This window comes from Salvelinus fontinalis, chromosome 5 (assembly GCF_029448725.1).
Source record: "Salvelinus fontinalis isolate EN_2023a chromosome 5, ASM2944872v1, whole genome shotgun sequence".
Taxonomy (NCBI): Eukaryota; Metazoa; Chordata; class Actinopteri; order Salmoniformes; family Salmonidae; genus Salvelinus; species Salvelinus fontinalis.
In genome coordinates this window covers 58,467,771-58,495,245 of record NC_074669.1, presented here as the reverse complement: position 1 = coordinate 58,495,245, position 27,475 = coordinate 58,467,771, and the positions used below count along the sequence as shown (strand labels likewise).

The 27,475-nt window shown below is 45.6% G+C and overlaps 1 long non-coding RNA gene across 1 annotated transcript in view; it reads left to right on the top strand.

The window, feature by feature from the left end:
• Positions 1 to 4,052: 4,052 nt before the first annotated feature.
• The window catches only part of LOC129855944 (uncharacterized), a 28,344-nt gene continuing 4,921 nt past the window's right edge, over positions 4,053 to 27,475 (top strand). The window contains exon 1 of the long non-coding RNA XR_008759583.1: positions 4,053 to 5,326. This is a non-coding gene — a long non-coding RNA (uncharacterized LOC129855944). The remainder of the gene's footprint in view (positions 5,327 to 27,475) is intronic.

Sequence of the window (27,475 nt, the reverse complement as noted above, 5' to 3'; positions counted from 1 at the left end):
CCATCATCCCCACCAGTCTAGTACATAACTACATTCTGTCCATCATCCCCACCAGTCTAGTACATAACTACATTCTGTCCATCATCCCTACCAGTCTAGTACATAACTCAACTATCTGCCTGACCCCCACCAGTCTAGTACATAACTCAACTCTCTTCCTGACCCCCACCAGTCTAGTACATAACTCAACTCTCTTCCTGACCACCACCAGTCTAGTATATTACTCAACTATCTGCCTGACCCCCACCAGTCTAGTACATAACTCAACTCTCTCCTTGACCCCCACCAGTCTAGTACATAACTCAACTCTCTCTCTCACTCCCACCAGTCTAGTACATAACTCAACTCTCTCACCGACCCCCATCAGTCTTGAACATAACTCAACTCTCTCCCTGACCCCCATCAGTCTTGAACATAACTCAACTCTCTCACCGACCCCCACCAGTCTAGTACATAACTCAATTCTCTCTCTGACCCCAACCAGTCTAGTACATAACTCAACTCTCTCCCTGACCCCCATCAGTCTTGAACATAACTCAACTCTCTCACCGACCCCCACCAGTCTAGTACATAACTCAATTCTCTCTCTGACCCCAACCAGTCTAGTACATAACTCAACTATCTGCCTGACCCCCACCAGTCTAGTACATAACTCAACTCTCTCCTTGACCCCCACCAGTCTAGTACATAACTCAACTCTCTCTCTCACTCCCACCAGTCTAGTACATAACTCAACTCTCTCACCGACCCCCATCAGTCTAGTACATAACTCAACTCTCTCCCTGACCCCCATCAGTCTTGAACATAACTCAACTCTCTCACCGACCCCCACCAGTCTAGTACATAACTCAATTCTCTCTCTGACCCCAACCAGTCTAGTACATAACTCAACTCTCTCCCTGACCCCACCAGTCTAGTACATAACTCAACTCTCTCCCTGACCCCCACCAGTCTAGCTCATAACTCAACTCTCTCCCTGACCCCCACCAGTCTAGTACATAACTCAACTCTCTCCCTGACCCCCACCAGTCTAGCACATAACTCAACTCTCTCCCTGACCCTCACCAGTCTAGTACATAACTCAACTCTCTTTCTGACCACCACCGGTCTACTACATAACTCAACTCTCTCCCTGACCCTCACCAGTCTAGTACATAACTCAACTCTCTCCCCGACCCCCACCAGTCTACTACATAACTCAACTCTCTTTCTGACCACCACCAGTCTAGTATATTACTCAACTATCTGCCTGACCCCCACCAGTCTAGTACATAACTCAACTCTCTCCTTGACCCCCACCAGTCTAGCACATAACTCAACTCTCTCTCTCACTCCCACCAGTCTAGTACATAACTCAACTCTCTCCCCGACCCCCACCAGTCTAGGTCATAACTCAACTCTCTCCCTGACCCCCACCAGTCTAGTACATAACTCAACTCTCTCCCCGACCCCCACCAGTCTAGTACATAACTCAACTCTCTCCCTGACCCCCATCAGTCTAGTACATAACTCAACTCTCTCCCCGACCCCCACCAGTCTAGTACATAACTCAACTCTCTCCCCGACCCCCACCAGTCTAGGTCATAACTCAACTCTCTCCCTGACCCCCACCAGTCTAGTACATAACTCAACTCTCTCCCCGACCCCCACCAGTCTAGTACATAACTCAACTCTCTCCCCGACCCCCACCAGTCTAGTACATAACTCAACTCTCTCCCTGACCCCCACCAGTCTATTACATAACTCAACTCTCTCCCCGACCCCCACCAGTCTAGTACATAACTCAACTCTCTCCCTGACCCCCACCAGTCTAGTACATAACTCAACTCTCTCTCCAACACAATTTCATTCCTACTTTTTGATTACGTATTCATCCCAAGGGAAAGGATTGGAAACACCTAAACATACATTAACACAGAAACATCACAATTCATCTCATATGACCTAGTAGTACTGTAGAGCTCTATAACATCCACACAATATACACTACATTACATCCTCCATATAATTCATCTCATATGACCTAGTAGTACTGTAGAGCTCTTTAACATCCACACAATATAGCTGGTTCTCCCTGTCCTGTCCCGATGTGTCCACTGCCCTGCAGAGCCCCAACCCAACACATCCCACTCAGCTTTAGGGTCTTAGTGAAACATTCATTATTGGTTTCAGGTATATTAGGTCAAGGCCAGAGTGACAACCCACAGGACAGCAGACCCCCAGGACAGGACTGAACAACCCACAGGACAGCAGACCCCCAGGACAGGACTGAACAACCCACAGGACAGCAGACCCCCAGGACAGGACTGAACAACCCACAGGACAGCAGACCCCCAAAACAGGACTGAACAACCCACAGGACAGCAGACCCCCAGGACAGGACTGAACAACCCACAGGACAGCAGACCCCCAGGACAGGACTGAACAACCCACAGGACAGCAGACCCCCAGGACAGGACTGAACAACCCACAGGACAGCAGACCCCCAGGACAGGACTGAACAACCCAGCAGCTGTTGAAAACAGGAAGTGGGGATCTTTTCAATACAGACTCCTTTTGTTGTACTGTTTTCAATATAAGGCATCCAGACCCTATTCAAGATGTCCAGTACACCTTTATAAAAGGTGAACTCAAGCAGTAGAAAGTTAGAGTTGATAGTATAGCAGACGCTATGTGAAACGTTGCTGCCCTGTGAGCAGTTTCCTGTGGAGTTTTTCTAATGTCAGTGTTTCCTGTAGGTAGGTGGGTTTAACTGATCTTATCTTAAGTGTGTCATATCATAGAAGTCAGGAAGTAATGAGATAGAAGTCATAAAGCCTAGCAGTATTTCTCACTCTTCAGTCCTCTCTTCATGACAGTAGTCTTGTTTCGCTCAGTGGAGCCCCAGTTAGAGACAGATATGATACCTGCAGTGGTACTGATTACCCTGTTCTGAAGCACAGGTAGGAGGCTGTTATATTGATATACACTTGTGACAGTTACTGAGATATGTTTTGATATTGTAAGATATGTTACCATTTCCAGGGCTAGTAAAATAACATACAACTGGAAGCAGACAGTAAAAATGTGTCTCAAAGCAGGAAAATGATGTGATCACCTGTAAATGTACTTTACTGTAGCCTAACTGTCCATCTGGGGACAGCCACTAATGTCAGTTAAGTTGTGATGGTGTCATGCATCTGACTGTTGTATATTCAGTGTGTCAATGATTGATTGTATCTGTCTCCATGTAAATGAATGAGAGTATATTTTATGTATCTATTTAATATTGGTCTTATGTTAGAGCAGGAGAAGGGGGGGGGGTGTCGATGCCAGAGGTCTGTGACCTGAGTCAAGCTCAACAGGCCTGATGCTACATGGCAGGACGAGAGAGAGAACGAGAGATAGGAGGGGAGGGGACAGAGCATAGCCGAGGGAAGTAGGGGGTGGGGAGGGCAGAGGAGAGAGATAGGAGGGGAGGGGACAGAGCATAGCTGAGGGAAGTAGGGGGTGGGGGGGGGGGCAGAGGAGAGAGATAGGAGGGGAGGGGACAGAGCATAGACGAGGGAAGTAGGCGTTATGAGGGTGCTGCGGCGACCCGAGAAAAATACATGAATGTAATTAGATTTTTATAGTTTTTGTAAAACCATTTCCCCCCCTGTGGTAGACCAGGGGGTTTGGTCAAGACGTTTACCCAGATCAGACACGAACAGAGTAGGATTAGCTCGGTTTCAAGGGTGTTTATTTAAATAATAAATCAAAAAGATAAAGATAGGTCTCCCCCATGAGACCCTCTCCGGGATACCGTCTTCTACGCTCCGGGTCTTGCTGTATCCTGTCCAGCACAAAAACTCCCGCCTCATACCTCTGCAACCGTCCCCAACTATACGGGAGTCCTTTCCTTCCCCACTCTCTCTGTGTGCTGCCCTTCTGGCAGCTCTATGGGCCTTGTACAGCTGGTGAGCAATCAGCCCCTGATTACTCACCAACTCCCAGTCAGCCACAATTAGTCCTGGCCTGAGAGCCTGTCGAGACCTGGCACGTCCAGCAGATGGAGCCATCGGCTCGTGATGTATACTCTGTCTGTCACCAGGCCTCGACGAGTCTCCCCCTGGTGGCTGACCTGCTGTACGCCACACCCACTAGTAGTCCAGTACTGTATCAGTGGTTTGATATAGCCTTCTGTAGCGAGCCCAAAATTAACTTCTTACCTATAGGTCTACATCATCATCCTCTGTCTGCATCCTAATCCCTACCTGTAGTCTACCTACCTCTGGTATAATGCATTTCCACCTCTCACTCCATCAGTGTTGCTTGTCCATCTTCCTGAATTAAAAGATGAACAGATCAATATTGCTGCATAACGTCATTAAATATTGCTAAGTTATTTATCTATAGTGTGGATGTAGGGCTGGTTTTAGTATATAATGAGCACCCAGATGCTGCGTAGGCAACACAATAATATCAGACAGACAAACTGGCCCTGCTGCCTCCGCGTTGGCTACTATGTTGCAATATGAATATTCTCAGAGTTGTCTTGTTGATACTAAATGTTTCAGTTTCTCCGAGCCGCCTCGTTCATTTATACAATGTTTCAATATTATCAGAGCCACCTTGTTGATGCAATGCTTCAGTATTCACCGAATGTTTCCTTTCCCTGGTGAATAATGCAGACAGGCAAATACAAAATGAGCTGGGTGCAGACATCATAAGGAACATCTCTGAATGCAGAGCAACAATTTTGTTGGGAAGCACATGAGACAATGACACTGTCATAATACACAATAGGAACCGCTCCACAAGGGTGACTTCATATACATTATAGCAGGGGGTCGACGACGTTTTTCAATGTACAAATGATCCTCCCATTTCTAAAGATCTGTGTGCCTGTATAACGCCCCACCCAGCGGACTGTCGACCAATCACGTTCATGTTGTCATGCTGCGTCACGCGGTTGCTAAACCAATCGTCACGTAATATCTTCTCAAAGTCAGTGTACTTTATGTCGAGAAACTGCCTATTTTCATCAAAAGTACGTACTTTCACGATTCCAAAGCTATACGATACTACAGATAGCAAGTTAATTATCTTACATCTCCGAAAATATCAGTAATCTTGTACTTCTTTTTGACAAAATTCATGATAATGTTGTATTTTTGATCTAGAGCCCAATAGACTCCCATTCAAACCTTGAAAGAGCCTCTCCTTGTCCCAGAATCACCCAGAATGCACCGCGCCGCATATTGACATAGCAAGGGCACCGTTTCCCATCTCCGCAAAAGTATTTCTGAAGTTGTGAATGTTAGATTCCACTCTGTGAGACACATCGATCTGCAGGTTGAATATGGTGAGATTGTAGACTCCTACATTGATAGTGCAGTTTGTTTAGGTGATTTAACAGCTAGTTAGCTACTTCACATGCTGATATTGTCTTTGGGATTATTGTGTGTAGATACGTTTAGCTACCAGCCAGCCCACACAAAGAGCATTGCATTGTGGATTTTGTAGTCGACTTGAGCTGCAACAGAGTTCCACAACGATGTTCCATCTTGTTACCAACCTTATTATTAGGGATGCACCGATATTACATTTTTGGCCAATTCCGAAATCCAATATTTTCCTTGCCAAAAAGAAACGATACCGATAACCGATAAAACATTTTGCGGTCTTTTAAGCATTCTAGTACAGTTAAATAGTTAATGTCTGGGGGCATTTTTGTTAGTTTTTGCTGTTCTCCAAATAGTATTTAAGAGTTTATAGGACAGTTAATTAGCTTCAACTGGTGGGGGGATTCTACACACCCCATTTAGCCATACCCTAGGTTTAGCTGTATTTCGACACACCCCATTTAGCCATACCCTAGGTTTAGCTGTATTTCTACACACCCCATTTAGCCATACCCTAGGTTTAGCTGTATTTATACACACCCCATTTAGCCATACCCTAGGTTTAGCTGTATTTCTACACACCCCATTTAGCCATACCCTAGGTTTAGCTGTATTTCTACACACCCCATTTAGCCATACCCTAGGTTTAGCTGTATTTCTACCCACCCCATTTAGCCATATCCTAGGTTTAGCTGTATTTCTACACACCCCATTTAGCCATACCCTAGGTTTAGCTGTATTTATACACACCCCATTTAGCCATACCCTAGGTTAAGCTGTATTTCTACACACCCCATTTAGCCATACCCTAGGTTTAGCTGTATTTCTACACACCCCATTTAGCCATACCCTAGGTTTAGCTGTATTTCTACACACCCCATTTAGCCATACCCTAGGTTTAGCTGTATTTCTGCACCCCATTTAGCCATACCCTAGGTTTAGCTGTATTTCTACACATCCCATTTAGCCATACCCTAGGTTTAGCTGTACTTCTACACACCCCATTTAGCCATACCCTAGGTTTAGCTGTATTTCTACACACCCTATTTAGTAATACCCTAGGTTTAGCTGTATTTCTACACATCCCATTTAGCCATACTCTAGGTTTAGCTGTATTTCTACACACCCCATTTAGCCATACCCTAGGTTTAGCTGTATTTCTACACACCCAAACTACTTGATGTGTCTATGGGACAGAGGAGGAGGGGAGATGGAGAGAGAGGGAGATGTCAACAGAGATGGGGCTGACAGAATAACATGCAGTCAACTCAATATCTTTTCATTACTGACTTCTCACCAGTGATGTCATCACAACCAGTAACCTTTTCCACTCTTCCACTCTTGGTCCGGCTCAGCTTGACCCTGACCTTTGAATTTCATTATTTAAAAAACAGACAGAAGCAAATGTATTAAATTAGATCCACCACATGTTTCAATCAGACCACCATAGTCCCTGTGTCCAAGAACACCAAGGTAACCTGCCTAAATGACTACCGACCCGTAGTACTCACGTCTGTAGCCATGAAGTGATTTGAAAGGCTGGTCATGGCTCACATCAACACCATTTTCCCAGAAACCCTAGACCCACTCCAATTTCCATACCGTCCCAACAGATCCACAGATGATGCAATCTCTATTGAACTCCACACTGTCCTTTCCCACCTGGACAAAAGGAACACCTATGTGAGAATGCTATTCATTGACTACAGCTCAGCGTTCAACTCCATAGTGCCCTCAAAGCTCATCACTCACTAAAGACCCTGGGACTAAACACCTCTCTCTGCAACTGGATCCTGGACTTCCTGACGGGCCGACACCAGGTGGTAAGGTTAGGTAACAACACATCCGCCATGCTGATCCTCAACACGGGGGCTGTGTGCTCAGGCCCCTCCTGTACTCCCTGTTCACTCATGACTGCACGCCGAGGCATGACTCCAACACCATTAAGTTTGCCGATGACACAACAGTGGTAGGCCTGATCACTGACAATAGTGCGACAGCCTATAGGGAGGAGATCAGAGACCTGGCCGTATGGTGCCAGGACAACAATCTCTCCCTCAACGTGATCAAGACAAAGGAGATGATTGTGAAAGACAGGAAAAGGAGGACCGAGCACGCCCCCATTCTCATCAACGGGGCTGTAGTGGAGCAGGTTGAGAGCTTCAAGTTCCTTGGTCTCCACATCACCAACATCCTAACATGGTCCAAACCCACGAAGACAGTCGTGAAGAAGGCACGACAAAAAGAAGACTGAAAGGATTTGGCATGGGTCCTCAGATGCTCAAAAGGTTCTACAGCTGCACCATCGAGAGTATCCTGACGGTTTGCATCACTGCCTGGTATGGCAACTGATCGACCTCTGACCACATGACACTATAGAGGGTAGTGCGTACGGCCCAGTACATCACTGGGTCAAGCTTTCTGCCATCCAGGACCTCTATACCAGGCGGTGTCAGAGGAAGGCCATAAAAATGGTCAAAGACTCCAGTCACCCTCGTCATAGACTGTTCTCTCTCCTACCGCACGGCAAGCGGTACCGGAGCACCAAGTCTAGGTCCAAGAGGCTTCTAAACATCTTTTACACCCAAGCCATAAGACTCCTGAACATTTAATCAAATGGCTACCCAGACTATTTGCATTGTCCCCCCCTTCACCTACGCTGCTGCGACTCTCTGTTATTATGTATGTATAGTCACTTTAATAACTCTACCTACATGTACATATTACCTCAATAACCTTGACACCGGTGACCCGCACATTGACTCTGCACCGGTACCCCGGTACCACTAGGGCCCTCTTAACCAACTGGCTACACTAGGGCCCTCTCAACCAGCTGGCTACACTAGGGCCCTCTCAACCAGCTGGCTACACTAGGGCCCTCTCAACCAGCTGGCTACACTAGGGCAATCTCAGCCAGCTGGTTACACTAGGGCCCTCTCAACCAGCTGGCTACACTAGTGCCCTCTCAACCAGCTGGCTACACTAGGGCCCTCTCAACCAGCTGGCTACACTAGGGCCCTCTCAACCAGCTGGCTACACTAGGGCCCTCTCAACCAGCTGGCTACACTAGGGCCCTCTCAACCAGCTGGCTACACTAGGGCCCTCTCAACCAGCTGGCTACACTAGGGCCCTCTCAACCAGCTGGCTACACTAGGGCCCTCTCAACCAGCTGGCTACACTAGGGCCCTCTCAACCAGCTGGCTACACTAGGGCCCTCTCAACCAGCTGGCTACACTAGGGCCCTCTCAACCAGCTGGCTACACTAGGGCCCTCTCAACCAGCTGGCTACACTAGGGCCCTCTCAACCAGCTGGCTACACTAGGGCCCTCTCAACCAGCTGGCTACACTAGTGCCCTCTCAACTAGCTGGCTACACTAGTGCCCTCTCAACCAGCTGGCTACACTAGGGCCCTCTCAACTAGCTGGCTACACTAGGGCCCTCTCAACTAGCTGGCTACACTAGTGCCCTCTCAACTAGCTGGCTACACTAGTGCCCTCTCAACCAGCTGGCTCCACTAAGGCCCTCTCAACCAGCTGGCTCCACTAAGGCCCTCTCAACCAGCTGGCTCCACTAAGGCCCTCTCAACTAGCTGGCTACACTAGTGCCCTCTCAACTAGCTGGCTACACTAGTGCCCTCTCAACCAGCTGGCTCCACTAAGGCCCTCTCAACCAGCTGGCTCCACTAGTGCCCTCTCAACCAGCTGGCTCCACTAGTGCCCTCTCAACCAGCTGGCTACACTAGTGCCCTCTCAGCCACCTGTCTCCACTAGGGCCCTCTCAGCCACCTGTCTCCACTAGGGCCCTCTCAGCCACCTGTCTCCACTAGGGCCCTCTCAGCCACCTGTCTCCACTAGGGCCCTCTCAGCCACCTGTCTCCACTAGGGCCCTCTCAGCCAGCCGGCTCCACTAGGGCCCTCTCAGCCACCTGTCTCCACTAGGGCCCTCTCAGCCACCTGTCTCCACTAGGGCCCTCTCAGCCACCTGTCTCCACTAGGGCCCTCTCAGTCACCTGTCTCCACTAGTGCCCTCTCAGCCACCTGTCTACACTAGGGCCCTCTCAGCCACCTGTCTCCACTAGGGCCCTCTCAGTCAGCTGGTGTGTGTAGTAGAGTGTGAGCTGTGTGTACAAAAAGTAGAAGTACAAATGTCAAGGGAAATGAACTAAAGTGATAAATCTAGTCCTAGGTTTTATTTACTGTGGTGTTTGTTCTCCACTGGTTACCCTGTTCTCATCACAACAGGTCACACATTCTGCTGACATGATTGAACACTGTGGTATTTTACCTGACAGATACAGGAGCTTGTCAATGTTATATTTGTTTTCAAATTATTTTGGGGTCCTTGTAATCTGAGGGAAATATGTGTCTCTTATATCGTTGTACATTTGGCAGGAGGTTAGAAAGTACAGCTCAGTTTCCACCTCATTTTGTGGCAGTGGGCACATAGCCTGTCTTCTCTCTGCCTGTTTCAATCCTTTCTCAATAGCAAGGCTCACTTCATTTGTATATTGTACATTTTTTCGCCAGTTTTCTATCAGATAGTCTGTCACCATGTAATGTCTGTTTAGGGCCAAATAGTTTTGGGATTTGTATATTTTGGGAAAAAGATCAGGAAACTCATATTAATATTTGACATGTATTTAACCCTTATTTTTTACACTAAACTATCTCCATATATACTTCCATAAATGTGTTAAACTGGTACCAGGAGACCTTCAGACGAGTCTTGTAAAGCTTGTGGGCGTCCTAGATCAATACAACCTGTATGTGTTCCTGAGAGACTCACCTTTCCATAGTGGGGTCATGTTAGTGTGTCCTAGATCAATACAACCTGTATGTGTTCCTGAGAGACTCACCTTTCCATAGTGGGGTCATGTTAGTGTGTCCTAGATCAAACCAACCTGTATGTGTTCCTGAGAGACTCACCTTTCCATAGTGGGGTCATGTTAGTGTGTCCTAGATCAAACCAACCTGTATGTGTTCCTGAGAGACTCACCTTTCCATAGTGGGGTCATGTTAGTGTGTCCTAGATCAATACAACCTGTATGTGTTCCTGAGAGACTCACCTTTCCATAGTGGGGTCATGTTAGTGTGTCCTAGATCAATACAACCTGTATGTGTTCCTGAGAGACTCACCTTTCCATAGTGGGGTCATGTTAGTGTGTCCTAGATAAAACCAACCTGTATGTGTTCCTGAGAGACTCACCTTTCCATAGTGGGGTCATGTTAGTGTGTAGTCCAAACGGTTCTGACACTACAGACAGAAGTTGTCAGATGGACTGTATGACTTCAGACGATGCTTATGGGGTCGTAGAGCAAAACGGAGAACATCATCGTGTTCCTGAGTCTCATCTTTCCACAGTTTAAAGGCCAAACTGATCGGACGTTACAGATTTCCACACGACCGCAGAAATGGTAGGCTAAGGGTTACATTTGTAAATGAAAAGAGCATCTACCAAACATGGATTGTGTGTTGGGGGTACAGAGATGTGGTAGTCATATAATAATCATGCTGTGGTCTACATTTAGTTCATCATCAAGCAGACCAGATCATTAGAGATGGTGGGAGAGCCTGTTAGGCTGTTTAAAATGGAACAGAGGGGGAAAGAGGAGAAGAGATGAGGAGGAGAGAGGAGAGGGGGAGAAGAGTAGAGGGGGGAGGGGAAGAGATGAGAGGAGTGGAGGGAGAATGAGAGGGGGAGAAGAGGTGAACAGAGTGTCAAAAGAGGAGAAGAGAGGGGCGGAAGGGGAGAAGAGGAGAGGAGAGGGTTGGAGAAGATGAGAGGGAGAGAAGAGAAGAGGGGGAGGAGAGTAGATGAGATGGGGGAGAAGAGGAGAGGTGCAGAAGAGAAGGTTGGAGAAGATTAGAAAAGAGGTGGAGAAGAGAGAGGAAGAGAAGGGAAAGGGGAGAAGAGAAGATGGGGAGAAGAGGGGAGGAGAAGAGAGGGGGGAAAGAGGAGAAGAGATGGGGATAAAAGAAGAGAAGAGTGGAGGGAGAATGAGAGGGGGAGAAGAGGAGAATAGAGTGTCAAAAGAGGAGAAGAGAGGGGCAGAAGTGGGGAAGGAGAGGAAAGGGGAAGAGAAGAGGGGGAGGGGAGTGGGGGGGAGAAGAGGAGAATTGAAGAGACGAGAGCGGGGAAAGAGGAGAAGAGATGGGGAGAGAGGGGAAGGAGAAGAAGAGATGGGGGAAATAGGAGAAGAGAGGGATAGAAGAGAAGAGTAGAGGAGAAGAGATGGGGGAAAGAGGAGAAGAGATGGGGGAAAGAGGAGAAGAGATGGGGAAAGAGGAGATGAGATGGGGGAAAAGAGAAGAGAGGGGGAGAAGAAGGGTAGAGGTGGAGAAGAGGAGAGGGGGGAGGAGAAGAGGAGATGGGGAGGGGGAGCTGGGAGAGGGGAGAAGTGTAGATGAGAGGAGAGCGGGGTGGAGAAGGGAGGGGCAGAAGAGGGGGAGAAGTGGAGAGGGGAGAAGAAAAGTGAGAGGAGAGGACAGGGGGAGAAGAGGAGAGGGGGGGAAGAGAGGGGCAGAAGAGGAGAGGGAGAGGTGAGGAGAGGAAAGGGTGAGAAGAGGAGAGGGGGAGGAGTGTAGAGGAGAGGAGTGGAGGAGAAGAGAGGGGGAGAAGAGAAGATGAGGACAGGGGGAGAAGATTAGTAGAAGAGAGAGGGAGAAGTGGAGTAGAGATGAGGAGAAGGGAGGACAATAAGAGGAGAAGTGAGGGAGAGGAGAGGAGAGGGGGGAGAAGAGAAGAGGGGAGGGGGATAAGAGGAGAGGAGTTGGTGGATTATGAAATTTGATCGTCTGACTTGGAAAGGAGGTATCCTATGATGTTGCCATGTTGAAAGTCACTGAGCTCTTCATTAAGGCCATTCTACTGACAATGTTTGTCTATGGAGATTACATCGCTGAGTGCTTGATTTTATACATTTGTCAGGAAGGGGTGTGCCTGAAATAGAATCCACTAATTTGAAGGGGTGTCCACATACTTTTGTATATATAGTGTATGTACACATGGGTGTTGTTGCACCATACCAACGATAAGCCTGTATTCCCATCACATCATGAAAGGTCATGTTGATGTTCATTTAACCTCTGTCTCTCTCTTCCTCTGACTCCTCCCTTTCTCCTCTGTATCTCTCTTCCTCTGACTCCTCCCTTTCTCCTCTGTCTCTCTCTTCCTCTTCCTCCCATTCTCCTCTGTCTCTCTCTTTCTCCTCAGATCTCCAGGCTCAAAACGTCCATCCACCAGGTAGGTAGAGTATAAATCTACAGTGATAATAGCAGTTCAAATTAGTCAACTTTATTATCCCACATGGAGAAATTCATGTGTCCATACAAACCATTCTAAAACCCAATAACAAGTAGTGTTTTATGGAACTACTAATACTTGTCAACCACAAAGCATTACTGCTGTTAGAATAACAGAATCACTGTCATCATCTGTCCTCACCACTGTGTTTTCCTCTCTGCTGTTTACAGCTGAATACTCAGTCAGACTGGTGAATGGAACCACTTCCTGTTCTGGGACAGTGGAAGCCTTCTATGAAGGAGAGTGGTCAGTTCTATGTTCTAGTCGGTGGAGCATGATGGAGACTAAGGTTATGTGTAGACAGCTGGACTGTGGGAATCCTGTAGCTGTATCTAGAGGACGTCTGATTGAAGAGGGAAGAAGAGGAGTCAGACTGGATGGTTGCTATGGAGATGAGTCTTCTATTAGACATTGTGACATCATAGGAGGACGTGGTGTCTGTGATGGTGGATATTATCGTCATGTGACCTGTTCAGGTAAGAGACTGGTCATATTGAGAGTTTTATTTATACATTATATAATATTACCATGTATCATGTTTTATGTGTTTTTATTTCATTTAAATAGAGGGAGAGATGTCAGATGTATTTAAACATTATATTTGTGTTTGTTATATTGGTTTATGGGAGATGTTCATGGGCAGATCATTGTAGTTCAGATGGTACTGAAGTGAAGCTGCCTGATGGATGTCCAGCTGTTTATTTTCTATAAAGTGAAGTGAACTTATTCCTGTCTCCTGCCTGCATTATTCCCAACCCGATCCTGAGTGACTAAGATCCCATTTCTACCTCTTACAGTATCAAACATAGCAAACTACAATCTTTTATCCAACATATTTGTGTTTAGTCCTTGACAGTGTCATCAACAAAACTGATTGAATGTTCAACCAACTCTTTTTCTCCAGAGTCTGTGCGGCTTGTGGATGGAGCTGGTCTCTGCTCTGGGAGAGTGGAGGTGAAGTCCAATCAGTCCTGGGCCTCAGTGTGTGAAGCTGACTTTGACCGGCAGGATGCAGAGGTAGTCTGTGGGGAGCTTGGCTGTGGGGCTCCTGCAGCTCTACAGGGGGGGCTCTATGGAGGAGGTGAGGGTCAGACCTGGGATAAAGAGTTCCAGTGTAAAGGCAAAGAGTCCCTTCTCCTGGACTGTGACACCTCAGACAGAAAACACAACACCTGCCTACCTGGCAATGCTGTTGGACTCACCTGCTCAGGTAAGAAACAGTTTGTCACTCAATCAACATTGTTTCTCACCTGGAGTGAAAAATATGAGAGACAATATAGGTGTGTTTTAGTGAGAAAATAGTAAGATTACTGTCTCTCTCTTTTCTTTTCTCAGAGCCTGATGATGTGAGGCTGGTGGGAGGAGGCAGTCGCTGTGCTGGTGGAGTGGAGTGGTACGACCAGGGAGAGTGGAGGATTGTGGGAGCTGACTTGAAGCAGAGGAATGTAGCTGCAGTAGTGTGTAGACAGCTGGGTTGTGGCTCCACTGTTTCAGTACAACCAGGAAACACCACTAGAGGGTTTAGAGTTTCCTGTTATGGTCCTGAGTCTTCACTGAGGGAGTGTTCCAGAATGTATGATCTCCTTCCTGGACTCACTGTGATCTGCTCAGGTAATATCAAGATATTATAATTATATTCAACTGATTTCCTTCATTCATACAACTTCCTCTGCACCTCTCATGATGACTGTTCAGCTTGTCAGTCTGCTTTACTAAATAGATCACTCAGTCAAGTAGGAATCAAATACAACTTAAATATCCCAGAATGCTTTTGTATTTGAGTGTTATCTCAGTGAACGTCTCTACTCACTACCACTGTCACATGTCATGTTATTGTCATATCTAAATGAGGAAAGTAGTTGAGGAGCTACATTTTCTTTTTCTCTCCTCTTGTTCCAGATGTCCTGCTTAAGCCTGATATCAACATATGTTGTCTCAGTGCAGTGGTTCTTAACCTTGTTGGAGGTACTGGACCCCACCAGTTTCATATGCGCATTCACCGAACCCTTCTTAATTGGAAAAATAAAATATGATTTTTTTCAAATTCAAAACATAGGTATATATTTTACTGGTGCACAAAATGAACCGTTCATCAACATCAACACCGTGTGTTCAAAGAACAAAATCATCAAAACATGATTTTCACACAAAAACAAAAACATAATAATGAATATTTACTGCAAATCAGTGTGACTTCTGCTGTTGCTTTTCAGAGACCAGTTCAGAAATGCGCGGCTTCACCTTGGCAAGTGCCACTCTCATGTCATTTTCGCAACAAAGTCTGTTCCTTTTCTTCGTTTTTATGTCCAGCATCCTCAAAGGATTGCTCGCAAAGATATGTTGTAACAAACGGTATGAAAATCTCCAGAGCTTTCTTAGCAATAACAGGGTACGTTACCATTTGTTGACACCAAAACGTTGAAAGCGTTGTTGTTCTGAAGAGTTGCTGTTGAACCTGGCTCTGCTGAATTTCAATGATTCATCGAGGTATTCATCATTGACATCTGTTGTTTCAACACTAAACGTGAACGGCTGTCTCACCCATGCTGGATATGACTCTCTTGTAGGGAAGTATCCGTCGAGAGACTTTGCAAGCTCATCTAAGTGCGTGGCAATTGCTTGCTTCAGTTCCGCGGGTACAGAAATGTCTCCGATTCCAGATACATCTTCGATCTTTCTTACACAGTCGTCCAGCAGGGGAAAGTTTGCGAAGTTATCGTTCTCTGTTCGTCGTTTCCATAACGGTAGCTTTTTTTGAAAAGCCTTCAGGTTTTCCTCCGCTTCGATGATGTTGACTCCAGCGCCCTGCATCTTTTGATTGAGATGATTGAGAGCTGTGAAGATATCAGCCATGTACGCTAAAATGAGAATGAACTCAGAATTTTTGAAGCAATCTGCATGACGATGTTGGTGCTCTTGCAAAAACAGGGCTAATTCCACACGCACGGCAAAAACACGGTTCAGCACCTGTCCCCGGGATAACCACCGAACGTTAGAATGGTACAGAAGTACCTCGAATTCAGAGCCCATTTCTTTACACAGCTCACTGAAGATGCGGTGCCTCAGAGCACTAGTTCGCACATAGTTCACGCATTCCACTACAATTTTTAATACTTCTGCCAGTTTTGGAGGCAAGGTTTTTGTTACCAACGCATGCCTGTGCAGAATACAATGCGTAACAATGATGTGTGGCGCATCGGCTTTCACTAGCGCACCAAAACCAGACTTTCTTCCCAGCATGACTGGAGCTCCGTCCAAACAAACTGCAGAAACCATATCCCACGAAAGATTGTTGTCTTTGAAGAAGTCATCCACAAGTTTCTTCACATCGGCTGCCTTAGTTGTTGTTGTAAGAGGCTTACAAAATAAAAAATCTTCCTTTATCACGTCGTCTTTCACATAGCGCACGAATACAGCAAGCTGGCTTAGATTGGAAACGTCTGTGGTCTCGTCGAGTTGAAGGCTGAATTTTGCCGGGCTTGAAATCAGATCTGCAACTACTTGAGCCAAGATGTCTTTGCTCATGTCCTCTATTCTGTCGCTGATGGTGTCATTTGAAAGAGGAATGTGGGATAACTTAACTTCAGCCTCTTTTCCCAGCATGATATTCGCTATCTTCAACACAGCTGGTTTTATGAGTGTTTCACAAATGGTGTGTGGTTTGCCCTGCTTTGCGATCAGGTAAGCAACTTCGTACGATGCTGTGAGGATCGGTTTGTTAATGGGTACAAAGCCGAGAACAGGCAGAGTAGCCTTTTCATCGAATCTGGCTCTCTTCACCTTGAATTCAGCGAGCGTTGTGTTCTTGTATTTTCCATCTCTATGCAGCTTAAGGAAGTGTTCTCTTAGTTTTGCCGGTGCTAGACTAGAATTGCTCAACTTGGCATTGCAAATCATGCAGTTAGGACGCTGACTCCCATCACGTTCCGTTATACATGTGAATCCATATTGTACATATTCGTCCGACCACTTTCTTTTTTTGCTCGACATAGCAAGTATGAAGGGATTAAAATATTAAGAAAGAAATGAAAAGACGTACCATCACGACAGTCACAAGTCGACTACTGAGCGCACCAAATTCCCTGCAGCACAGATAGGCCAAGCGATGTAGCGTGATCACCTGCAGCCAATGATGGCCAAGTGGGGAGTGTCATCACGAATCATATGAGTCGGATGTGTGTCTTGACCTCCGCCGAACCCCTGAGACTGACTCACCGAACCCCTGGGGTTCGATCGAACCCAGGTTAAGAACCACTGTCTCAGTGACTGTAGGCCCACTACTCATGTTGCCCTGTGAGGGAGGGTGGCTAGCACTGTTACATGCTGATGTTATTGTCATATCTATAGGAAACTAGTTGAAGAGGTTTTTCTTCTTCTCTTTTATTGTTGTAAAATATAATGGTGCCTTTAGAAATGGCAGCAGTTTTACGGGTGACTAACCAGTTGTACTCTTATGAGGGGGGTGTTTGTAACTTACTTTGTACATAATGTTTCTGCCACCGTCTCTTACGGCAAGAAAGAGCTTCTGGAAATCAGGACAGCGATCACTCATCTCGGATTAGACTGAGATGTTTTCTTCAACAAGCAGAAAGCACAGGATATACTGCGAAAACCCGACAAGGCCGACATCCCCATTATTGGCAATAGAAAGAGACGCAGGTACAGAGGGTTTTTAAAAAAGTGGTCAGATGAAGCAGATGCTAAACTACAGGACTGTTTTGCTATCACAGACTGGAACATGTTCCGGGATTCTTCCGATTGCATTGAGGAGTACACCACATCATTCACTGGCTTTATAAATATCTTCATCAGGGACATCATCCCCACAGTAGCTGTACGTACATACCCCAAACAGAAGCCATGAATTACAGGAAACATTCGCACTGATCTAAAGGGTAGAGCTGCCACTGTCAAGGTGCTGGACTCTAACCCGGAAGCTTATAAGAGTCATATAACATCATGTTACACAATACATTTATGTTTTGTTCGATAATGTGCATATATATATATAAAAAAAATCTCAGTTTACATTGGCGCGTTACGTGCAGTAATGTTTTGATTCCAAAACATCTGGTGATTTTGCAGAAATACTCATAATAAACATTGATAAAAGATGCAAGTGTTATTCACATAATTAAAGATAAACTTATCCTCTATGCAACCGCTGTGTCAGATTTCAAAATAAACTTTACGGAAAAAGATTAATCTGAGAATGGTGTTTAGAGCACAATCCAGCCAAAGAAATAGTCGCCCTTTTGGCGTCAACAAAAGCTACAAAAACACTATAAATATGCACTTACCTTCGAATAACTTCATCAGAAGGCACTCCCAGGATTCCCAGATCGACAGAAATGACTGAAAAGTTCCATAAAGCCCATCATTTAGCCACTTGTTGTTAGCATGTTCAGCCCACGAATCCATTTTCATGACGCACGAGAAATCCCTCCTGATAAAAACTCAAAAAGTTCCGTTACAGGTCGTAGAAACAGGTCAAATGATGTTTGCAATCCATATTTAGTATGTGTTTTACATTAATCATCAATAAGGATCCAACCGGAGAATTTCATTGTCTGAAGAAAGAGCATTGGAACGAGAGCTCTCTCTCTCCCTCGCTCGCAAATCCAGACTGAGAATTCTGACGACCACTCACTAAAACGGCTCCTATGAGCCCCTCCTTTATAGTAGAATAATAAGACTAAAATCTAAAGACGGCGACATCTAGTGTTTTGAAAATCGAGTTCTCATTTCCTGTTTTGACCTCTTCTCAGGTTTTTGTCTGCCAAATGAGTTCTGTTATACTTACAGAAATAATTCAAACAGTTTTAGAAACTTCAGGGTGTTTTCTATACAATAGTAATAATAATATGCATGTATTACCTTCTGGGACAGAGTAGGAGGAAATTTCGTTTGGGCAGGCAATTTGTTCAAAGTGGAAACACTGCCCCCTATCCCGATGAAGATATAGCCTCTCTACTGTATATAGCCTCGCTACTGTATGTAGCCTCTCTACTGTATATAGCCTCACTACTGTATATAGCCTCACTACTGTATATAGCCTCACTACTGTATATAGCCTCTCTATTATATATAGCCTCTCTACTGTATATAGCCTCACTACTGTATATAGCCACTCTATTGTATATAGCCTCTCTACTGTACATAGCCTCTCTACTGTACATAGCCTCTCTACTGTATATAACCTCTCTACTGTATATCACCTCTCTACTGTATATCGCCTCTCTACTGTATATAGCCTCTCTACTGTATATAGCCTCTCTACTGTATATAGCCTCTCTACTGTATATAGCCTCTCTACTGTATATAACTTCTCTACCCCTATATAGCCTCTCTACTGTAAATAGCCTCTCTAGTGTATATAACCTCTCTACTGTATATAGCCTCTACTGTATATAGCCTCACTACTGTATATAGCCTCTCTATTATATATAGCCTCTCTATTATATATAGCCTCTCTACTGTATATAGCCTCACTACTGTATATAGCCACTCTATTGTATATAGCCTCTCTACTGTACATAGCCTCTCTACTGTACATAGCCTCTCTACTGTATATAACCTCTCTACTGTATATCGCCTCTCTACTGTATATAGCCTCTCTACTGTATATAGCCTCTCTACTGTATATAGCCTCTCTACTGTATATAGCCTCTCTACTGTATATAACTTCTCTACCCCTATATAGCCTCTCTACTGTAAATAGCCTCTCTAGTGTATATAACCTCTCTACTGTATATAGCCTCTACTGTATATAACCTCTCTACTGTATATAGCCTCTCTACTGTCTCTACTCTCTACTGTATATAGCCTCTCAATTGTTCCAAGATGGCGTAGCAGTCAGACGTCTTTGTCCTGTCGTGTCCCTTGTATGTATCGTTTTACATCTTTTTCGTCGCATATCCTTTAAAATATTTTGCTAAACCTCAACATCTAAATACTCAACTGCAACCCGCCTCACCCAATGTGGCGTGGATCTGCTTTTTTTCCCTAAAGTATTTAGATTTACTTCGGATCTGGAATTCCTCGACTGAAGCTAGCCAGCTAACTACCAGCTATCAGTCAGCAAACCATTGCCAGCGGTCATCAGCTAACCTTCAGCTCGGAAAGCTCTCGCCAGTTCGAACAACGTGACTCTAATCAGAGCATAACGGACCTGTTATTTTTATCCCCGGATTCCTACCGCAAACTGAACATTTTCATCTGGATCTTCACAACTAGCTAACCGCAATCCCGGATGACTACTCCTGGCTAGCGTTTCCATCCCAGAGCAAGCACCAATTAGCTTGAAGCTAGCCCGGCCAGGGCTCCTGTGCTACCACCAAAGTATACTCCTGGGCTATAATATCCAGACCCCTTCTACAGCCGGTACGGGGCACGGAACCCCGCAGATCCCCTACGACTGGAATACCGACATAATCTGCCCGAGGATTCCAACAGGCCCCTCAGGCGCGACGCCCGCTGAAGGCCAATTATGCTAACCAGCTAGGCCTGCTAGCTACCTAGAGCTACTTGGAACCCTACTAATTCCACGACTAGTATATCGACGTCACCGCACGAAGAGGCAAAAACAGACTTACCCCTATCGCGACGTCCCCCAAAGGCTAACTTTCTAGCCCCTGCTATCTGCTTGCTTGCTAACCCGGTCTGCTAACTGCTAGCTTGCCTGCCCGGTCTGCTAACTGCTAGCCCTTGGTAACTGCTTGCTTGCTAACCCGGCCTGCTAACTGCTAGCTTGCCCCAGTCTACTAGCTGCTAGCTTGTTTAGCCCCGGCCTACTAACTGTTAGCTTGTTAGCATCGGCCTGCTAACCGTCTGAATCGACGTGTCCCCAGCCAGCCCAACCACTCACTGGACCCATATGTTCACTTGGCTACGCATGCCTCTCTCTAATTTCAATATGCCTCGTCCATTACTGTCCTGGTTAGTGAGTACTGTCTTATTTCACTGTACAGCCTCTAGCCCTGCTCAATATGCCTTAAACAACCATGTTGTCCCACCTCCTACATATGCGATGACATCACCTGGTTTAAACATCTCTAGAGACTATATCTCTCTCTTCAGCTTGGCCGGGGTATCCTGGAATGACATTGACCTCATCCCATCAGTAGATGATGTCTGGCTATTCTTTAAAAGTGCCTTCCTCACCATCTTAAATAAGCATGCCCCTCTCAAAAAATGTAGAACTAGGAATAGATATAGTCCTTGGTTCACTCCAGACCTGTCTGCCCTTGACCAGCACAAAAACATCCTATGCCGTTCTGCATGAGCATCGAATACCCCCTGTGATATGCAACTTTTCAGGGAAATTAGGAACAAATATACACAGGCAGTTAGAAAAGCTAAGGCTAGCTTTTTCAAACAGAAATTTGCATCCTGTAGTACTAACTCAAAAAAGTTCTGGGACACTGTAAAGTCCATGGAGAATAAGAGCACCTCCTCCCAGCTGCCCACTGCACTGAGGCTAGGAAACACTGTCACCACCGATAAATCCACTATAATTGAGAATTTCAATTAGCATTTCTCTACGGCTGGCCATGCTTTCCACCTGGCTACAACTACCCCGGTCAACAGCCCGGCACCCTCCACAGCAACCCACCAAAGACCCCACCATTTCTCCTTTACCCTAATCCAGATAGCTGATGTTCTGAAAGAGCTGAAAAGTCTGGACCCCTACAAATCAGCCGGGCTAGACAATCTGGACCCTCTCTTTCTAAAATAATCTGCCGAAATTGTTGCAACCGATATTACTAGCCTGTTCAACCTCGTATCGTCTGAGATTCCCAAAGATTGGAAAGCTGCCGCGGTCATCCCCCTCTTCAAAGGGGGGGACACTCTTGACCCAAACTGCTACAGACCTATATCTATCCTACCCTGTCTTTCTAAGGTCTTCGAAAGCCAAGTTAACCAACAGATTACTGACCATTTCAAATCCCATCATACCTTCGCCGCTATGCAATCTGGTTTCAGAGCTGGTCATGGGTGCACCTCAGCCACGCTCAAGGTTCTAAACGACATCACAACCGCCATCGATAAGAGACATTACTGTGCAGCCGTATTCATCGACCTGGACAAGGCTTTCGACTCTGTCAATCACTGTATTTTTATCGGCAGACTCAACAGCCTTGGTTTCTCAAATGATTGCCTCGCCTGGTTTACCAACTACTTCTCTGATAGAGTTCAGTGTGCCAAATCGGAGGGCCTGTTGTCCGGACCTCTGACAGTCTCTATGCTCTATGGGTGTGCCACAGGGTTCAATTCTCGGGCCGTCTCTCTTTTCTGTATACATCAATGATGTTGCTCTTGCTGCTGGTGAGTCTCTGATCCACCTCTACGCAGACGACACCATTCTGTATCAAATCAAATCAAATCAAGTTTATTTTATATAGCCCTTCGTACATCAGCTAATATCTCGAAGTGCTGTACAGAAACCCAGCCTAAAACCCCAAACAGCAAGCAATGCAGGTGTAGAAGCACGGTGGCTAGGAAAAACTCCCTAGAAAGGCCAAAACCTAGAGAGGAACCAGGCTATGAGGGGTGGCCAGTCCTCTTCTGGCTGTGCCGGGTGGAGATTATAACAGAACTATGCCAAGATGTTCAAAATGTTCATAAGTGACAAGCATGGTCAAATAATAATCATGAATAATTTTCAGTTGGCTTTTCATAGCCGATCATTAAGAGTTGAAAATAGCAGGTCTGGGACAGGTGGCGGTTCCATAACTGCAGGCAGAACAGTTGAAACTGGAATAGCAGCAAGGCCAGGTGGACTGGGGACAGCAAGGAGTCATCATGCCCGGTAGTCCTGACGTATGGTCCTAGGGCTCAGGTCCTCCGAGAGAGAGAAAGAAAGAGAGAAGGAGAGAATTAGAGAGAGCCAAGATTTTCAAAATGTTCATAAATGACAAGCATGGTCAAATAATAATCAGGAATTAATGTCAGTTGGCTTTTCATAGCCGATCATTAAGAGTTGAAAACAGCAGGTCTGTGACAGGTAGCACATCCGGTTCCATAACCCCTACCTGTACACTTCTGCCCCCTCCTTGGACACTGTGTTAACTAACCTCCAGACGAGCTTCAATGCCATACAACTCTCCTTCCGTGGCCTCCAACTGCTCTTAAACGCAAGTAAAACTAAATGCATGCTATTAAATCGATCACTGCCCGCACCTGCTCGCCCGTCCAGCATCACTACTCTGGACGGCTCTGATTTAGAATACGTGGACAACTACACATACCTGGGTGTCTGGTTAGACTGTAAACTATCCTTCCAGACTCACATTAAGCATCTCCAATTCAAAATTGAATCGGCTTCCTATATCGCAACAAAGCCTCCTTCACTCATGCTGCCAAACATACCCTCGTAAAACTGACCGATCCTCGACTTTGGTGATGTCATCTATAAAATAGCCTCCAAAAACACACCAAAACACACCGTTTTGTCACCAAAGCCCCATACACTACCCACCATTGCGACCTGTACGCTCTCGTTGGTTGGCCCTCGCTTCATACTCGTCGCCAAACCCACTTTTGGTCGTCTTTCCTTCCAAAAATCTCTGAAGCTGGAGACTCATATCTCCCTCATTAGCTTTAAGCACCAGCTGTCAGAGCAGCTTACAGATCACTGCACCTGTACATAGCCCATCTGTAAACAGCCCATCTATCTATCTATCTATCTACCTACCTCATCCCCATACTGGTATTTATTTATTTATTTTGCTCCTTTGCACCCCAGTATCTCTACCTGCACATTCATCTTCTGTCGATCTACCATTCCAGTGTTTAATTGCAATATTGTCATTACTTCGCCACCATGGCATATTTATTTCCTTAACTTACCTCATTTGCACTCACTGTATATAGACTTTTTGTTTTCTTTTGTTCTACTGTTTTATTGACTATGTTTTGTTTATTCCATGTGTAACTCTGTGTTGTTGTATGTGTCGAATTGCTTTGCTTTATCTTGGCCAGGTCGCAGTTGTAAATGAGAACTTGTTCTCAACTTGCCTACCTGGTTAAATAAAGGTGAAATAAATAAATACAAATAAAACTGTATATAGCCTCTACTGTATATAACCTCTCTACTGTATATAACCTCTCTACTGTATATAACCTCTCTACTGTATATAGCCTCACTACTGTATATAACCTGTCTACTGTATATAGCATCTCTACTGTATATAGCATCTCTACTGTATATAGCCTCTACTGTATATAACCTCTCTACTGTATATAACCTCTCTACTGTATATAACCTCTCTACTGTATATAACCTCACTACTGCATAAAGCCTCTCTACTGTATATAACCTCTCTACTGTATATAACCTCTCTACTGTATATAACCTCTACTGTATATAACCTCTACTGTATATAGCCTCTACTGTATATAGCCTCTACTGTATATAGCCTCTACTGTATATAGCCTCTACTGTATATAGCCTCTACTGTATATAGCCTCTCTACTGTGTATAACCTCTCTACTGTATATAGCCTCTCTACTGTATATAGCCTCTCTACTGTATATAGCCTCTACTGTATATAGTCTCACTACTGTATATAGTCTCACTACTGTATATAGTCTCACTACTGTATATAGTCTCACTACTGTATATAGCCTCTCTACTGTATATAGCCTCTCTACTGTATATAGTCTCACTACTGTATATAGTCTCACTACTGTATATAGTCTCACTACTGTATATAGTCTCACTACTGTATATAGCCTCTCTACTGTATATAGCCTCTCTACTGTATATAACCTCTCTACTGTATATAGCCTCTACTGTATATAACCTCTCTACTGTATTTTGCCTCACTATTGTTATTATTCACTGTCTTTTTACTGTTGTTTTTTCCTCTTACTAATCTATTGTTCACATAATACCTGTCACGCTCCTGACCTTATTTCCTTTGTTTAGTCTTTGTTTAGTTGGTCAGGACGTGAGCTGGGTGGGTATATTCTATGTTTTGTGTCTCATTGGTTTAGGTGTGTCTGATTGGCCTGATATGGTTCTCAATCAGAGGCAGGTGTTTTACGTTGTTTCTGATTGGGAACCATATTTAGGTAGGCTGTGTTCACTGTTTGTTTGTGGGTGATTGTTCCTGTTCATTGCGTTCTTTGTTTTCACTAGGTTCACAGGTTCAGGTCTGTAGCGTCGTTGGTTTCATTCTGTTTATTGTTTTGTTCGTGTTTAATAAGTGTTCCAATAAGTATGGAAACGTACTACGCTGCGATTTGGTCCTCCTCTCTTCCATCCAACGACGAAAGACTTTACAATACCTATTTTTTACTACTTTATTTTAGAGTTTTTATGAACAGTAAATTAGCTTCAACTGGTGGGGGGATTTATACACACCCCATTTAGTCATACCCTAGGTTTAGCTGTATTTCTACACACCCCATTTAGCCATACCCTAGGTTTAGCTGTATTTCTACACACCCCATTTAGCCATACCCTAGGTTTAGCTGTATTTCTACACATCCCATTTAGCCATACCCTAGGATTAGCTGTATTTCTACACACCCCATTTATCCATACCCTAGGTTTAGCTGTATTTCTACACATCCCATTTAGCCATACCCTAGGTTTAGCTGTATTTCTACACATCCCATTTAGCCATACCCTAGGTTTAGCTGTATTTCTACACACCCCATTTATCCATACCCTAGGTTTAGCTGTATTTCTACACACCCCATTTAGCCATACCCTAGGTTTAGCTGTATTTCTACACATCCCATTTAGCCATACCCTAGGATTAGCTGTATTTCTACACACCCCATTTATCCATACCCTAGGTTTAGCTGTATTTCTACACACCCAAACTACTTGATGTGTCTATGGGACAGAGGAGCATCCTGACGGTTTGCATCACTGCCTGGTATGGCAACTGATCGACCTCTGACCGCATGACACTATAGAGGGTAGTGCGTACGGCCCAGTACATCACTGGGTCAAGCTGCCTGCCATCCAGGACATCTATACCAGGCGGTGTCAGAGGAAGGCCATAAAAATGGTCAAAGACTCCAGTCACCCTAGTCATAGACTGTTCTCTCTTCTACCGCACGGCAAGCGGTACCGGAGCACCAAGTCTAGGTCCAAGAGGCTTCTAAACATCTTTTACACCCAAGCCATAAGACTCCTGAACATCTAATCAAATGGCTACCCAGACTATTTGCATTGTCCCCCCCTTCGCCTACGCTGCTGCGACTCTCTGTTATTATCTATGTATAGTCACTTTAATAACTCTACCTACATGTACATATTACCTCAATAACCTTGACACCGGTGACCCGCACATTGACTCTGCACCGGTACCCCGGTACCACTAGTGCCCTCTCAACCAGCTGGCTACACTAGTGCCCTCTCAACCAGCTGGTTACACTAGGGCCCTCTCAACCAGCTGGCTACACTAGTGCCCTCTCAACCAGCTGGCTACACTAGGGCCCTCTCAACCAGCTGGCTACACTAGGGCCCTCTCAACCAGCTGGCTACACTAGTGCCCTCTCAACCAGCTGGCTACACTAGGGCCCTCTCAACCAGCTGGCTACACTAGGGCCCTCTCAACCAGCTGGCTACACTAGGGCCCTCTCAACCAGCTGGCTACACTAGTGCCCTCTCAACCAGCTGGCTACACTAGTGCCCTCTCAACCAGCTGGCTACACTAGTGCCCTCTCAACCAGCTGGCTACACTAGTGCCCTCTCAACCAGCTGGCTACACTAGGGCCCTCTCAACCAGCTGGCTCCACTAGGGCCCTCTCAACCAGCTGGCTCCACTAGGGCCCTCTCAACCAGCTGGCTCCACTAGGGCCCTCTCAACCAGCTGGCTCCACTAGTGCCCTCTCAACCAGCTGGCTCCACTAGTGCCCTCTCAACCAGCTGGCTACACTAGTGCCCTCTCAACCAGCTGGCTCCACTAGGGCCCTCTCAACCAGCTGGCTACACTAGGGCCCTCTCAACCAGCTGGCTCCACTAGTGCCCTCTCAACCAGCTGGCTACACTAGGGCCCTCTCAGTCAGCTGGTTCCACTAGGGCCCTCTCAGCCAGCTGGTGTCTGTAGGAGAGCGTGAGCTGTGTGTACAAAAAGTAGAAGTACAAATGTCAAGGGAAATGAACTAAAGTGATAAATCTAGTCCTAGGTTTTATTTACTGTGGTGTTTGTTCTCCACTGGTTACCCTGGTCTCATCACAACAGGTCACACATTCTGCTGACATGATTGAACACTGTGGTATTTCACCTAACAGATACGGGAGCTTGTCAATATTATATTTGTTTTCAAATTATTTTGGGGTCCTTGTAATCTGAGGGAAATATGTGTCTCTTATATCGTTGTACATTTGGCAGGAGGTTAGAAAGTACAGCTCAGTTTCCACCTCATTTTGTGGCAGTGGGCACATAGCCTGTCTTCTCTCTGCCTGTTTCAATCCTTTCTCAATAGCAAGGCTATGCTCACTTCATTTGTATATTGTTCCTGAGAGACTCACCTTTCCATAGTGGGGTCATGTTAGTGTGTCCTAGATCAAACCAACCTGTATGTGTTCCTGAGAGACTCACCTTTCCATAGTGGGGTCATGTTAGTGTGTCCTAGATCAAACCAACCTGTATGTGTTCCTGAGAGACTCACCTTTCCATAGTGGGGTCATGTTAGTGTGTCCTAGATCAAACCAACCTGTATGTGTTCCTGAGAGACTCACCTTTCCATAGTGGGGTCATGTTAGTGTGTCCTAGATCAATACAACCTGTATGTGTTCCTGAGAGACTCACCTTTCCATAGTGGGGTCATGTTAGTGTGT